The sequence below is a fragment of the Manacus vitellinus genome, unplaced genomic scaffold (genome assembly GCF_001715985.3).
Source record: "Manacus vitellinus isolate BGI_N305 unplaced genomic scaffold, ASM171598v3 scaffold_69_pilon, whole genome shotgun sequence".
Classification (NCBI taxonomy): domain Eukaryota; kingdom Metazoa; phylum Chordata; class Aves; order Passeriformes; family Pipridae; genus Manacus; species Manacus vitellinus.
In genome coordinates, this window is record NW_021940749.1 from 1,168,880 (window position 1) to 1,184,901 (window position 16,022).

Sequence of the window (16,022 nt, forward strand, 5' to 3'; positions counted from 1 at the left end):
TACCTAAAAATGCCACCATGTACTAAAATAATGTATCAGCAACGAATGACTGCAATTCCTACCTCCTTGAATTTCAGGAAAGGACTTCCATTTTCCTCCAGGGCCTCTCTTTTAATAGGGGAGGGGAGGGCAGCTGAGATTGATAAATAGGCAAGCAAAGCCACAAGTCAAATGGTGCAGGCTCCAGTCTGGATCTGCTGTATGTGATTCCAACAGCCTGGAACAACCAGCAGGAATTGCTGTTCCCAACAGTGGGGCATCTCCACAGTGCAGGGGCTGCTGTGCTCATTTATCAGGTTTTATGCTGAGAGTCCAGGTTTTACAGCAATACAGGACAAAAGCTGAGTCTGCATATTGTCAAGTCCACATGGAGTTTGTTTGAGGATGCTGTGATCAAAATGGAGAGGTTTTGTAGTGAAGACACAATTAAATCATAACTATCTTTTTCACAAAATGAGCTTTTACTGCTGGAATTACCAGCTGGGCTCCAGTCACAGCATCACCAAGGAGCTCTTGGACTCTTCCTTAGCTCTCCACTGGTGCTTTGCTTCTATCTGGCCTAACAGGCAGAATAGAGTCTGGCCTACAAAGTTATCATTAGAATGTCAATAGAAATATAATTACATTTTCTCCAGCAATGGAATTAGCACCACTAGGAAACAAAACCATTTTAGGTTTCTCCTGCTGTGTTTGTATGAGCTTGGGGTCTCTAACTGGCAACCAGGGAAATTTGGCCTTTGTGCTCAAATAATGTAATGCTATGCTTTCCAGCTCGAGATGAAATTACTGCTGGTGGGGTTTGTGCCGTAGGAAAAGAATTGCTGTTGCTAAATCTTCTGGTAGTTCAGGCTGCTTTGCCTCCCCACATGAAGAGAGTTATTTACATGGCTTTGCATACATAGTTATACAGCTACAGCTTATGCATTTGTGTGTGTGTGTTGGTTTGGGATGTCTTTTTAGGATTGCTAGTGTGAAAGATGCTATGATGTGAATCATTGTAAGTGCAATTTCTGTGGAAAAGAATATGAGCCTTCTGGTGCCCATTCCCTGTCTCCATGGGCACTCTCATTTTCTAAGACTCTGGAGGTGTGTGAGGGAGCTCAACAGTGAGCTCTGGGATGCTGCTCCCTACATCTCCTTACTGGGGACCCAGGGTGTGCTAAGGGTTTCCTGGCAGGCCATGTGCCCACATTTTTCCTGGTGAAGGCAAGGACTGGGGATTGCAAAGGGGAAGGGCTTGGGTAACCATAGACTTGTATTCTGTGTTTTAATGTACAAGTCAGTTAGGAAATAAATGAATCACTGGAGATTACTGGAGTGTTTCTTGCACTTTTCCCTCAGCATCCCAGAAAACACAGTATTAGCTCAGAGTGATGGTGAGGAGCTAATTCTGCCTATAATTGTACCTCCTGTACCAGTATTGCTGCATTCTCAAAAATGGTCCCAAATGAGCTAAAATCACCAAACTGAAGCCAGTTTCTCTTACACGTAGCCGTGAGCCTTTTTCAAAGGAGTCTGAAATTACACTGCAGGATAGGTATTCCAGCTGCTCCTTCAGCCTTGTCCAACTGCAGTGATTTAGAGCAAAGCCTTCATGAAAGCAACGGGAAATTTGTGCTCAGTCTTGCCTGGCCAGCTGGATTCCAAGTGCAAACCAAGCCCTTGTGCTGCCCTTACTCAGGGATGACAGTACAATCAGGGTGGGGGTAGGCTGGCATTTTAGTTCAGACTAGAGTGCACTTGTGAAGCAAATTCCCTGATTTCTCCCAGTTACCATGCTTGTCTTTGCACTGCAGGTCAGAGCACAGGAGCCGGACTTTGGGATGAATCCAGCATGAGAAAGGTGCTCCACAAGGACAATTCCTGTGCTCCAGCCAGACCAGATTGGAAAACCCAACCAGGTGTGCAATAGGGATGTGGGACCCCAACGACCAGCTGGAGACCTGCTCCCATTTGACTTTCCAATGTAGATGGAGCCATGTGACACCCAGAGTCCATCATCAGGTAAGACATTATTAGTGCATTACAGACTGTTGTTTTTACTAAATACAATGGAAAACCTAAAATAATATGCTTATCTCAAATAATTTAAACTCAAGGCTTTCAACTTCTTTGCACAGTTCCTTATTTCCCTCCTCAGCCAAAGAAGCAACTCTGCTTTTGAGACTCTCGACTACCATATGCATGCTAAAAAAAAACCCAACCAAACCTCTCTTTTTTCCCTATGATTTACATGCCAAATGTGCTTATTTACTCCTAGGTAGAATGAATCTTGTCTTTAATTACTTTTATACCAATTACATGCTTTTAATCTATGGTTTAGTGATTTATCACTTACAGCTGCAGTGAGCAAAACATACATAGGCTGGGAAACACATCCCTTGTGTAGATGGTGCTGTAGGGCCTTTTTAAATCATGCCAACCCCTGTGAGTTACTAAGTAGTTTTTAGGCTTTGAACAAATGAGCACATTTTAGTCAAGGACATCATTGGCAACTCCTTATTAGGAGTATAAAAAGTGTAAAGCTCAGGAAAGCTTGTTACAGAAAACTTAAGATCACACACTTTCAGGATTTTGTTCTAACATTGTATTGGTTTTAATCTTCCTCTTGTTTTTCTGCCATTGCTTTGAAATTGCAAGTGGGTAAAATTCCTTAAGTCAGGATAGGATGAATTAATTCACGAACTTTCTAGGTATGTGGATTTAAATTTTTTTTGACTGATTTCTAGTATGTCAAAATCCTACACTTGTATTGCTCTCCCCTTCAGAACATGGGAAAATGACAGCATTAAAGAATTAGTCCCCAGAGCGTTATTATCCACTTCCAGCTGATGGGGTACAAAGAGGCTTGATGGCTTCTTCAATACACTGTGGTAAAGCTGGGAAAGGAATCCAGATGTCCTGGTCCCTCATCCTGTCCCTGAACCACAAACCACACGTCCTTGCCTTATTAGCGACAATCACAGCACATGCAAACAGACTATTTATATCTAAATATTTCATCTGTTCTCACTCATTATTCCCTAACTCACCAATGTAATTGTGCTGGCAAGGAGACAATCCCAGTGAGAGCAAACAGATTGTTAGGTTTTCTGCTGAGATACAAGCTGCAGAAGACCAACTCCCAGATAAGTGAGATCAAAAGGACCGTGTTCCCATTGAAACATCCTTGGTCGTGCAGCAGTGGGACAGAAGGTTTCGTAACATCTTCCTCGGCCGACTCTGGCAGCTGCATTAAAAGCACTGATCAAGAAGGGTTAACTTGGAAAGTTAAGTATTAGCCCAGAATGAGTTTAGCCAAAAAGAAAAAAACACCCCAATAAAAAGGGGCTTTGGAAAGTTCTGGTTTTTGAGTATCATGGGATATTTAACACTCCTCCAAGTTTGCATAACAAGCAACTTTGGACAGAAAAATAAGACGACTGTGCACAACAAATCCAAGATTCACATTTCATAAATATTGTTCCAAATTGCTTCAGTGATTACATCTTCTCTGATTAGCAAAAATCATGCTCAGTGTGGTGAAACACTTGCTTCCATGTATGGGGAATACCAAGGCACCTTGGGCAGGACACAAAAGTCATTGAGGATCCTGCTGCTGAAGTCAGCGACACCACATTTCACTCTATATAAGGCTGCCTCATCCCAGGACTGAAGTGGCAGCTGCAGTCTGCCTCCCAGATGCAGACATTGTAGATATATAATGTGCACAGTCCTTTTTATTTCCCAGTGACAGGCAGAAGCGTGGTTGTGTTTGTCAGCATGTACACAACACGTACACTGGTCCTTCTCCACAGGATACTGGAGTTTATCACAATAAAGCTTTAGGTTACTAATTCCAACCAGACTTAGAGCAAAGGCTGAGAGTACAACATTGATTCATAATGTTCAGGTTTCAAAAACCAATCTCCAATTAACAGGAATATTTTGGCTGGAGTTTTCTGTCTGCTGACCATGCACTCCCAAATGTGGAGCACAACCAGTTGTATTTGAGAGCGCTGGAGGGAGAAGGCAGCTAAAGAGCTCTGTGTTTTCATCTATTACCAAGCCAGAAATACTCCCCTGTACATGTGCTCTTTTGTTCTCTCTTGTGCAGTGTTGGGTGACCTGGTGCAGTCCCTGTACAATCGTGAAACCCTCTGTTGTTTGACACCACGAGTGATATGGGCACCATAACCTCTGTGTGGCCCTGGAGCTGCACAGGAATGATTTCCTGCTCTCTGCAAAGGAAGATGCCTTCAGATTTTGTTAAATGATAACAAATAAGGAAAAGGAGGCCTCCCCTAGTTGTAGCAATCCTATCCCTCCCACTGGGCTTTCCTAGAGGTGGCAGAGTTGAAACTCCCAGGTTTTATTTTCAGAACATGATCATTTCTCATTTTGATATTTTAAAGTAAACAATTCCTGGTTCCCATGTATTATTCAAGGAGAGAGAAGTGGGTATACAGTGCATAGATAATCAAACATCCAGCCTGCACCAGACAACCTTCTCAAATCACTTGAGAAACTTCCCTATTGCTGTTGTTATCATTCTCCATTCACTTCCTCCAATTATCCAACACTTCAAACATCGTATCCTATGTTTTCCCCACAGCTGTGGGGTGAAGCAAGCAGGAGCTGTGTTCCAGCTTCCCTGAACAGTGCTTGCCTACAGGAGAAGAGAGGGAGCTGCACAGATGTTGCTGGTATCACATTAATACAGAAACAACCTGTTGAATGTAGATTTGTTTTCAAACCTTTCAGTGAGAAAATATCGGTTTCAGAGAGAGGAATTAATGATTTTAACCTGCCTATCATGTTCTTTCATTGCCAACACATAAAATCATTACTGGTGTTTCAAGCTGCAAGTAGTAATGTTGAGGATATTTTCATTACTGCCAAAACATTTACATGAAACTGCTATTCAGATCAAATTATCTTGGAACTGCAAAGCGTGCGTGGATTCCAGATTATCCAACTTGGAGTGGTTGCTGCATATTGAAATTACACAGCACAAACCAGCAAAACTATTGCTTCAGATTCACAAGAATGGCAAAAAAATAGCTCTTAAAAGAATTCTTGTCCTTAAATGCAGTACTGTTACAGACACAGGATTTGGCTGTATTTAAACCACTATTTCACTACCAGAAAAACAGAGCTTTGCACTCTTTGAGCCTGCTTGGTCCTGACTCTTGTTTCCACAGGCCTTTAAACATGAGCAGCACTGCCCAAAGAGAACAGTGGCACGGAAGTGATACATTAGGAAACTGAAGCACAGAAGGTGAAGAGCTGGGACTGTTTGGGGAATGACAAACTGAAAGTGTGAATTCCAAAAATGCAGTGAACTGCCAGAGGTGCTCAGTGCTGGGAGGATCCTATTAACTATCTCACACTTATCTTTCAGCAACACACCAGTTACGGAAAAGACTCCAAAAGATCACCAAAAAGAGGACTGGGCAACACTGTGAATTTCAAGTCTTTGATGAACCATCATTCCAGGTATTTTGATGTGTATTCCTTTGCATAATGTTCTAAATACCATTACTGTGCTGCTTTTCAATAAGGATTCTGTGCTGCAATGAAAGAATCATATGACCACATTAAAGATGTCCCTAAGAAAACTGTGCTTTCCTGGAAAAACCACAAAGGTAATTTTCCAAGAATCACAGGAAGGATTGTCTAATTTAGCAACACAGGTAAGGGATCATTTCTCTTTAGCAGAGAGGGGATGGACAGATGAAAACACTATATGCAGGAAAAACTGAAAACTTCCAACAGCCGCAGAAAAGGGTTTACAAAGGAAAGTGAGGGCTGTTGGAGAAATTCCTCACACCTGTGAGGAATATTGAGTGTGGCACTGGAGCAGGGTCCTTTGCCCTTTTGGTCCCTGATAAGGGGAGATTAACATCTAAAATTTGTGTGCTTTTTCCGTGCAAGTTTGTAGTTGATTTGTTCCCATTTCTTCAGTGAAATATCCTGAAAAGCAACAAAAAAAGCAATAGGGTAAGACAGGTCCCCCAGATGTGGTGAGGAGTGTTCAATGGGTGTTTGTCTGCAACAGGAAATAACTACCTGTGTGCTCTTGCACCGGGCTGTGTTTTATCGTGGCATCAAATCACAGTGATTTCGGCATTAACTTGATACACAGATATTCTCTGCTGCTGGGTGTCCTGGGTGTAAGTCACAGATAAGGCATCCTGTCTGGAACAATCTGGTATGCTTCTCTGGGAAAGGGAATTAAAGGAAGGACCATACTGGGAGGAAAGAAATGCTAATGATCTCTTCAGGGGCTGTGCTTTTCCCACTTCTTTTAATGTGCATGCAGTGACAGCTCTGCAAAGTAGAATATACAGAAGAAAATGCACAGTGCCCACATTCCAATTCATAGTCACCCTCTGTGTTTTCCATGGTATTTTCATTACCTGGTGAGATGTCCGTGTCCCCAAACACAGGTACAGAATAGTACAGGGTGCAAAGCCAGAGCTCTGAGAATGCCTGAGCTGGTGAAGGAGTGACAGCCACGTCACCCCTCACTGTCTGCAGGACTGCTGACGTGGTAGGTCTGGCAATGGTCTTGATGGCACCTGGGAGAACAGGGGGACATGGTTTCCCACATCATCATCTTTGTTACAAGCTCTTGAGGCTTCTTTGTCCTCCACCTTAAAGACAAAGAATTCTGAATTAGTGGCTTTGATTCAGGAGGGCATTTCAACACCTAATTTAAAGCATCAGATGAGCTCCAGTGAGTACAGGAAGTGTGGGGGCAGTCAGAATCACACAAGCACATATGTAAATATTTCCCTGGATGAGGCTTCAAGTTGCATTTGGGAAAATGGGCAGTTAGAGAAAAAGAAGAATTTCTTTTCTTTTTTTTCCCCAACAGCATTTAACTTCATTTTTCTTAAAGTAGGGATGTGTGAAAAGCTGCACTGTTGCAGATAAAAGTATATAAAACATGGTAGATTAAAGATTTGGATATTGATTTCTCAGGAGACCTTTTCCAGTCTAGACTCTCTTGACATATCCTGCCAATTTGTTTGTCTGGTCTCCCTGTGAACATAACATTTGATACTGCAGGCAAGGTAAAGATCTTTGATAAGCTTGCTGCTTCCTGTGTTCACAATGCACTTTTGAAACACAACTTAGAGCTCCTCTGCATCACCCCCATCTTGCATGTTTTCACCATGTGCTTTCGTGCTTTTCATTTGTGTACCCCGTGCCTTCATCCCATGGTGGACCATTCCCAACTTTCAAATCTCCCGTGAAGAGAAGGCAACACCCCCTCATCAGGTTTACCCTCTGCATGGTGGACACACACTGCTGAAGTGGTAGGAGTTGATTGTGATCTTGCTTGTTACCTGTCTTCACCCTTTGGTAGCTATTTGTACCAGTGCCAACAAACTGGAGACATGGATAGGGACTGAACATAAGAAATTAAAGGGATTTCCACCAGAAGGATTCCAGAAACTAAGCGGATCTTCAGGGGGTGATGCTGACTCACTAATGGCACTTCTTGCAGTGCCTTTATTGCTTTTTAGTTAAGCACACAATGAGTCTCTATAATTAAGCCACAGGCATAATATGGGACAAAAGGCACATATGGCTTTTTTTCTGGTTTTAATTTTCTTCCTTGTAGTTATTACTGGGCCCACTCTAGTGGCAACAAGTAGACATGAAGAACAGTTGTGCTCAAATTTGGCCATTTCAGATGAATCTGTAAAATTCATGCTAGTTTCTGAAATACCATCTTTATTGCAAGTTACACAAAGCACGTTTTTTTCTAAATGCCTTTGTTAGTCCAGCTATTTTGGTTTGGGGAAAAAAAAAAAAAAAGGAAGAATATTTGAAATTCAAATTAAAAAATGACCTGACAGTAAATATATGTGTGTTGAAATTTAGGGAGACCAGGTCAGTCATCCACAAGGCAAGCCATCTCTGTTTGGAAAAGTGTCTTTATGCCCTCCCCTGCATGGAATGAATGGAGTTCAAAGTCATGTAACCCAGTTGTGGCAAACAATCATCAGACTAAATATCCAGACCTACTCAGGTTAACTTCCTGTGAAGAACCTATTATCAAAACAAAACCCTAAAACACTAAAGAAATCTGTTCTTTCAGGAATATTTGTTTCTGTACCTTGATACTGTGATCTCCCCAAGTGGCAGAAATGTTCCCATTTTCTTTAGCAGTGTGGCTTGCTAGGAATAACCTGCATGTCTCCTTATGTGTATCTGGCATTAGCAAGTGCTTCCCACCCTGAAGTTTCCCCGGGAAGCTTGCTTCCCCTGGCTCATAGCAAGCTTCCAGGAAAATCAGTTTGTTCTACAGATGTAGAGGAGTCTTTGTCGAAAGGAAATTCCTCCCAAACCACGGATAATCATTATCCATTCTGAATGACCTAATTATCTTCTGCTCTTTTTTTATTGTGTGGAAAAAGAAACAAGGAGTTTTCTCGCCCAGTCCCTCAGAAGTGGCCGAAATGCTCCGTGTCTAACGGAGATCACGGAATGGCCGCCGTCCCATTGTCCAGCGTGGGTGCCTGGGCTCCTAAGCCAGACATTAAAGTGAACAGAACCAATTAGCCCCTGCTCACAATGGCAAAACCAGCTGATGTTCCCTTCATTTGAAACAATGGGAGGACATGCACGGGCTGTGTAACTCCTTCCAGAGTGGGACCGTGAGAAAGTGAAGCCTGTAAATGGCCTTTCAGTGGATGAACTCCTGAGCAGTCTTTCATACTGTGAACTCATCACTCAGCTGTCTGGGGGTGGTTTTCTTTAGAAAATCCCAGTTCAAATAGAACATGCCAGTTTTCAGTGATAAACCCTTCTGCTGAATGATATTCTGTCTCAGCACTGTGTTTACCCCAGTATGGATTTATTCAGCAGCATCTTTTCCCTCCAACCCTCTTTTACATTCCTTACCATGCTTGTTCCTCTTCCTAATAATCACGGAATAGCAACAACCACTGATGAGAGTGTGGCAGGAACTGAATGTTGCTCCTAACAATGGCAGTGAGGCTTTATTTAAGATTTGGATGCTGAGAGAATTCGAGCAAAGAAGCTGATGAGATCAGAAATTCAGCCCTTCCATATGAATTCAGTAACTTCCTTTTGACTACTTTCTCCTCCACCTATTTGGAATTTTGCCACCACATCTAATCCCTGGATATCCAGAACCCAGCTCCTGGTAGCAACAAGACTGAGTTCGAAAAATGACTGCTCTTCAAAGCTGCTGTACAGCACTGTGTCCCTTCCCACCTGGAATGTCTTCCAAGCATCTTCAGGCAACAGTTCATCCCTTGCAAGTGTGAAGTTCTTTGAAACAACAAGGCCTTTGCTAATGGCAAGGCACACGTGCCATGAACTTTGGGAAAACAATCCACAGTAAACAGGACCATTTACTTCATTCAGTACCTCTGGCAAGAGTCTGTTGCCTTGGTTGCCAGCTGATGCTGTGAATTTCCTGTAGGCAAACATTCCTTATGAGCATCATTTCTCCTTCCCCAGCTGCTGCATTTCCCTGCAGTTCAGCTCAGTCTGGACACCACAGCTCCAGAGGTCTGACTCCTGCCTGGGCAGGCCTGTTGCCAGCCACCTGCAGCTCAATGGTCTGTTGCTTTCTGAATCTGCTTCCTAAAAATCAATCTGAACTCAATTATTTCATGACTAAGACTCACTAATTCCTTTGCAAGAACTAACAGTGAAGTCATCTCAGTACAGGATACTTGGAAGATTGGTAGGACTTTGTGGTCATTGAAATGTAACTATGAGGTCTCCCCAAAGTGCCACTGAAAGAATGAGGAGACAAATACAAAGAAGGGCCATTTCCTTTATTATCCAAGAGATGGTACCAGAGAGCCCCTACCTCTGGATTATTTGTCTATCCAGTGGCCTGGGTGAAACAACTACTCAGATTCACTAGTTTTATGGTCATTCTTCTCTTGCTCACCAATAGATGGGAGCAGAGATTTCTCGACTCATGAGATTTTCGGGCTGCAGCACTTGCAGTTTTTTGAAGACTAAAAGGGGCAAAAAAAAGAAAACCAAACAGTGACAATATAACTCATTCATGTGTCCACAGGGAGAAGGACATTGTTTTCTTTAGTGGCATACAAATGAGGGTTGTAATGGGACTCAAATGGAAACCAGGAGTCAGCACTCTTGAATTCTTTAACCTTGGAATCTCTGGTTTGGTATCTAGTGCTGGTCAAAGGTATTTAATGTGTTTACAACCCCTCATTGTTATTTCCCAGATATAAGTGTGTTTTGCTTGGATCCAAGCCTTTACAAAAGCAAATAAACATGTCCTAAACTTCCATTCATTTTTCTTACAAGATCAAAGAGGAAAAGCTGTCCAGAAGTAAAAAGCTAAGCCTCTAATGAGATGATCAGTGAATTGTTTCTCTCTTGTACTATAAGCATTTAAATTACAGTATTGCACTTAGGGCACTCTGCACTTCTGACTGGTGTAGCAGGATCCAGACAAATCACTTCAGAAATTAACTTTCAGCATAGGTCCCTGGCCTCTGACCTTTCATCAGAGACAAGCCAAATGCTGGCTATTAATTGTGCCTGACACTCCTCAAGGGGTGGATACACCATGAGGAGTTTCCTACCAACCAGAAGCAAAATCTTGGATGGCAGTGGAGCAGCTGCACAGGTACCAGCTGTGTGACACTGCAGTGCCTCTCTGCACTGAGCCCAATGGGGTCTGTCTGTAGTAGATGCTTACCCTGGAGGGGCAGGATGGTCCTGGCACAAAAGCTACAACTAAACCTGCACTGATTGGCAAAATCCCTCACAATCGATAAGATTCGTGAAGGTCCTGAGTCACTGACTCAGGGAGGTGCCAAAACCTTTTTATAATCCTGTGCTGTTAAACTAGAAAATGCTTTTTTTAAACCTATTTACTGATATGAGTTTGCATAGCTTGGGGTTTGTTTGTTAGGGGGAATTTTGGTTAATTCATAGTGGGAATATAAAGGATCTTGGCTTTGAACTGCGTTTCTCAGCTTTTTTCATGTCATTTGCTTTACTCCAGGGGATAGATCTCTCCAGCTGCCTTTCATGACATGACCTGAAGCAGGGGTCTGAAGTGATTTTTTTTTCCTTCCCTTCTGGCAGTAACCCTGCCAGATACAGATACCACTGGTCTTAACTAGCACAGCCAGAGCTGAAGTTGCCAAGAACTCTGGAAAAAAAAGGGAGGAAAACAAAGTCAGCCGACTGCATGCCAAGGAGGAGGTATTTTGGAAGTTAAAAACTCTGATTTGTTGTTTGGATGCATTTGGAATTTATCAAAGCCATGTCTTCATTCTAGTAATAAGCTCTACTAAAAAACAAAATCCTCTACATAAAACTGACTTTTGACTTCCTAATTTAACAACAGCAGCCTTTCTGAAATTATAGTTTCTGCTACTGTCGAGTTAAAAATTAAAATTAAAAACTTAGCCTGCAAGAGGGAGAAGTTTCACACCTTTCTATGGGGGAGGAGTTCCACAAAATTCCCCAACAAAACATCAGATTAAGATACTATGGTGATTCAAAATTTAAGTATGTAATGAAAGGGAATGCATCTTACCCAGCTTCAGCTGACTGGGACTCAAGAATTAACTATTTGTCCTACCCTGTCAAGGCAGAAAAACAGGTACCTCTGGAGCCCTCTCCACATGATGCTATGGAGGGAATTTTTTACCCTGTGGAGAAATACCAGAGTTTTAATTCCCTATGGAGAAAGCCGAAAGAAGCAGCTTCGACTCAACGCCCAGCTTTTAGATGCCTAAACTGAGGTGAGTTGAGTCCTGTCCCTGCTTAAGTGGGACCAGTTTTTTTTGAGTAATAGTTTCTCTTGAAATTATATCAGTGGGAGTATTGGTCCTAAAGTGGACAATAAGGCAAGGGAGTGAAGACAGCTCCCTGTGACGTGATGTAAAGTTCAGCTCGTGAGTATCGGCACTGTGCCTGCGCTCGCGTAAGGAAAAAGGATCCACTTAATCACATGTTCTTTTTTTCATATACAGAAACATGATCTATGAGACAGAGCTAATGCATAAAACTCAAACCCTTAGCACAAGTTTTTCCTGGGCTACAATTTATTCAGCACTGTGAAGGAGTATGGCTCCTATTACACATCAAAAGTCTTTCGAAGGGAAACACTTGGCTCCAGATTATCACTGTGAAAGCCACACATTCCCGGCCCTCTGTGCCCCCTTTGATCCAGAGCAAGCAATGCCCAAAGGCAGTTGTGGCACTGCTGTGAGGAGGCTGCCCCACTCCTATGCAGGGCACTGGAGCAGGAGCTGCACAGGGGCCGGGCTGCCCCACTTGGCAGCACACGCTTCCACTCCACTGCCACACAGGCATTCCTCCTGCTCTGCCAGCCAGCTGCAGCTCCAGGCCCAGCCTGGGATTTGTGGTGAGGGGATTTTGCTTTGACAGCCCAATGTCATTTTGTTTTTACATAATCAGCCCTTTTTGTTATAAGCTGTGGGCTTCAGATAACAGCGGTGAAAAACTATTTCAAGTGAGAGCAGCACCCTGGGTACAGAGTGAGACAGAAAACAGTCAGAAAAACCAAATATTTCTTATTTCTTGTAATCACCTACCTTACAGCAGTCAAATGTTGACAAGTGTTTGCTGATAACTGGCTTGCAGGAAAGACGAAGTGAAAGAGAACAGCAAGAGAGGGTTTTTTTGCATTTCTGATAAACCTCTAGTTATGCCCTTCAATGACAGTTTTGCCAACAGCAAAAAAGTAAGACAAATTTTTGCAGTCTGAGGTGTCTGGAAGCAAACTCACACATGCCTTCCCTGTACTAGGCTTTTGTTTGGAGAACCTTTCCATCTGGACAAGTAGCGGGAACAGGAAAGCATTCGAAGCTGGGAAAACTACCATCCTGCTGTCTATAAAGCACTGATAGGATTTTTATGTGGAGCCCTAAAGAGAGTGACACGCAGTGCTTTTATGCCAAATGCGAGAGCTCAGATGTTTGCAAGCAAAACAAAATAAGCTGAGGCATTGAAAGCCCTTCCTGAAATGTGCCTGGTGGCTGATGCTGTGGCCCGTCCCCCAGCACATGCATTGTGCAGGCTCTGCCTCATGTGGACCCCTGGGCACAGCAGCACCACTGCTGAGATCCTGCTCATGGCAGCCCCTGCACAAAGGGGAAGGTAATTAGCAGAGAAATGACTATTGGTGCAGTTAGAAAGTAGACAAGTAATCCTTTGGAGTTTAGTTCATTGCCTCCTTGTTTTCAAACCAGCGCCTAATCTTCCCAGACCCCACTCCGTGGCTGCTCCTTTCTTCCTTTCTGTTCTCCTTCCCCCTTTTTGCAGGGACTATGGCTTATTCTGATTCACTCCGTTTCTTTCTTCCCCAACAGCCACAGGGCAGCCTGGCTGTTGCCAGGGATATAGTAAATGCATGTGACACCGGGCCACCACCAACAATCGAGCGAGTCACACTCATTCCTGGTGTAACGGCGCTGAAATCGGCACAGCCAGGCTGGGAGCTGGACAGCCCAGCTGTGAACCTGGATAAAGAGTTTTCTTTAAGGAAAATGCTCTTAAAAATAGCTTTCGGGGAGAAATGTGCAGGTTTTACTTGTAAAATGGCTGTTGGCAAAGGGTTTGTTGCCAAACTCCAGTCAGAGCACCAGTGAGAGGTGGTAAACATGCCATTCTGACAAGGAATTAGCAGGCAACATAGCACTGGGGAAAATATTACGACTTTCTTCTTCCCTGACCTGAAAGAGCCTGTTAGGAGATTAGGAATCTCCATCTCTCAAAGGTATAGCTGTTTTACCAAAATTTAATTGATGAAGAATAATATTTTGGGAACAAGAGAAAACACCTCTGTAGGATGTGGAGTGTTAGGAATACATGGAAAGTTGCCTGTATAAACAGTTCAGCAACTCTGGGATAAATTATAGGAGCATTTGTATGCATGATTGCCCATCTGTGTAAAACAAGACGTGCAGCCACAGACAGGAATGATGTGCAAGGCAGACGTGGGGCTGATGTTAACTTGATCCAGAACAGAAGATCTGTCCCATCACATCTGAGTTTGACCCAAGGAAGTTTAGATAAATCTAAATAAGTAAATAAATAGAGGAAGAGGCCTCAGTGAGAGGAAACTCAAGGTATGCTATCAACGAATCTGTTTCTGGGTTTGGGGTTTATTTAGACTCAAGTCAGATTTTGGACTGTTATTTCTCCACTTGAAGGTTTTTTGGCAGTTGCAGGAGGGCCGAAGGCTCAGATCCAGCGTGTTCCTTCCAGCTGCAGGCCCAGCGCAGGCCACGGGCACTGGCAGAGGTGTGGTGAGCTGGAGGGCTTCAAACCAGGGATGCTGTCAAGAACTCTGCCTTCCACAGCTCCCCTCTCAAGCACCAGCTGCAAAATGTCAACACCACCTTCCTCAGAGAACACAATTAATTAAACCAGGCTTAATTAATTAGTGTCAGTAAAGCAGATGTAGCAGTTATGGTGGAAGTAAACAAATGTACATATTATAAATTATCATCTTCTCTGCAAAGGATTTGGTCTGAAATCCCTGTGGCCATTTCACTCCTCCCCACCATGCTATTGGGGAGGCCTCTGGGAAACATGCAGAGATAAACTGCTAATTGATGAGGAACTAATATACTTCTATAGGTTTATATCTCAGAAAAACAATCAGCAAATAGATTTGTTTATTAACCCCTTTGGACTTGATGGTGAAATACAATCCTGATATTTAATTTCCATATCATGCAACATCATGTGCCACAAATAGGTCAATTGTTTAAAGTCTTGGGAGTTTTATTTGAAATGTTTTACACTTGAAAATCCAACTGAGGCTTTTGTATCATCTACCAGTGCTGTTCTTTGATAGAGCAGGAGAAAAAGTGTTTCATATACAGGTAATAATCAACTGTGTATCTTGGTCTGAGTGTGTGCTCACCAGAGCAGATTTTGGTCTGATTTTGCCCTACTGAGAGTGAGGAAAAATGATGCTAAACTTGGGTTGGTTACACTGAATGTAGCCTGATGTGAGTAAGGGAGAGCATCATAACCCCACTGACCCAATATACACCTCCCCTGAGGCAAAAGGGACACCTTTCATAACGTCGGTAGGTGCTGATGCAATGACAGCATTCATCCCTGCGTTGGAGATTGAGATCAAGGGAAAGAAAAGGGGGAAAAAATTGGTGGGGTATTGAAACACCAGTAACTAGTGATTGTGAAGGTATTTGTTATATGTGTCTGTGCAGTTGGTGTTCTGTAAAGCTGAATGTGAGTGTGAAAAAGCAGATGTGGAGCCACTCCAGTTTGGAGCCTTTAGAAGGAAAGTGAAGTAAATCTCTCATGCCCTGCAGATATGAGGACAATGCAAACTCAATATAACGGGCACTGTAATAGTGAAGCACACTTGGAAAATGCAGATAGAGAAGGCATACTTTACTAGGGTACAGTCATCTCCCTAATTCATGCTGTAAAGAAGCCACGAAGGGGGAAAACTTCCCCCTTTCCTTGGTGATGACTCAATGGATTAATGTAGGCAGCAGCATATGGCCAGGGTGCTGTGAGAGGTAAGTTGCAGTCAGAGGCCACTACTCTTCCTGCCACTTAGCCTGTGTGATTCCCCTTCACCCCCCAGGCTACTGATATCAATTAGTCTCTGTGGAAACAGAAGTTTCCGTGGCCCATGCCAAGGTCTCCCCTTTCTTTCTTCAGCTGGCAGCAATTCCTGTGCAAAGGACTGCCCAGTGCCAGGCTGTGTGTGCCGGACGCTGCTGCAGGGTACGGGCTGTGCCCGCCGGGGACTGCAGGTGAGCGCAGGGCCCTGCTGGCACCTGTGTGGGCTTCCAGTTTGGTGTTACCTGCTCTGTGCTTGGGGTGCTTCTCGTACGTCCCTGTGTCCGTCCATCTGTCTGTCTGCCTATGTGTCCGTCTGTCTGTCCTTGTGTCTATTCGTCCGTCTGTCTATCCATGTGTCCGTCTGTCTGTCCTTGCGTCTATTCGTCCGTCCGTCCGTGTGTCCGTCTGTCTGTCCTTGCGTC

At 43.5% G+C, this 16,022-nt stretch overlaps 2 long non-coding RNA genes across 5 annotated transcripts in view; one reads left to right on the top strand and one right to left on the bottom strand.

Moving 5' to 3' along the window:
* The first annotated feature begins 1,959 nt into the window (after positions 1-1,959).
* On the top strand, positions 1,960-11,743 carry LOC108641562. The gene is made up of 4 exons (XR_001922094.1): positions 1,960-2,004; positions 5,384-5,478; positions 11,104-11,223; positions 11,619-11,743. It is a non-coding gene; the product is annotated as an uncharacterized LOC108641562 (long non-coding RNA).
* The window catches only part of LOC108641561, a 49,813-nt gene continuing 39,197 nt past the window's right edge, over positions 5,407-16,022 (bottom strand). For all 4 annotated transcript variants that reach the window (XR_001922093.1, XR_001922092.1, XR_001922091.1 and 1 more), the window contains 2 exons: positions 6,402-6,638; positions 5,407-5,552 (listed from right to left, as the gene is read on the bottom strand). This is a non-coding gene — a long non-coding RNA (uncharacterized LOC108641561). The remainder of the gene's footprint in view (positions 5,553-6,401; positions 6,639-16,022) is intronic.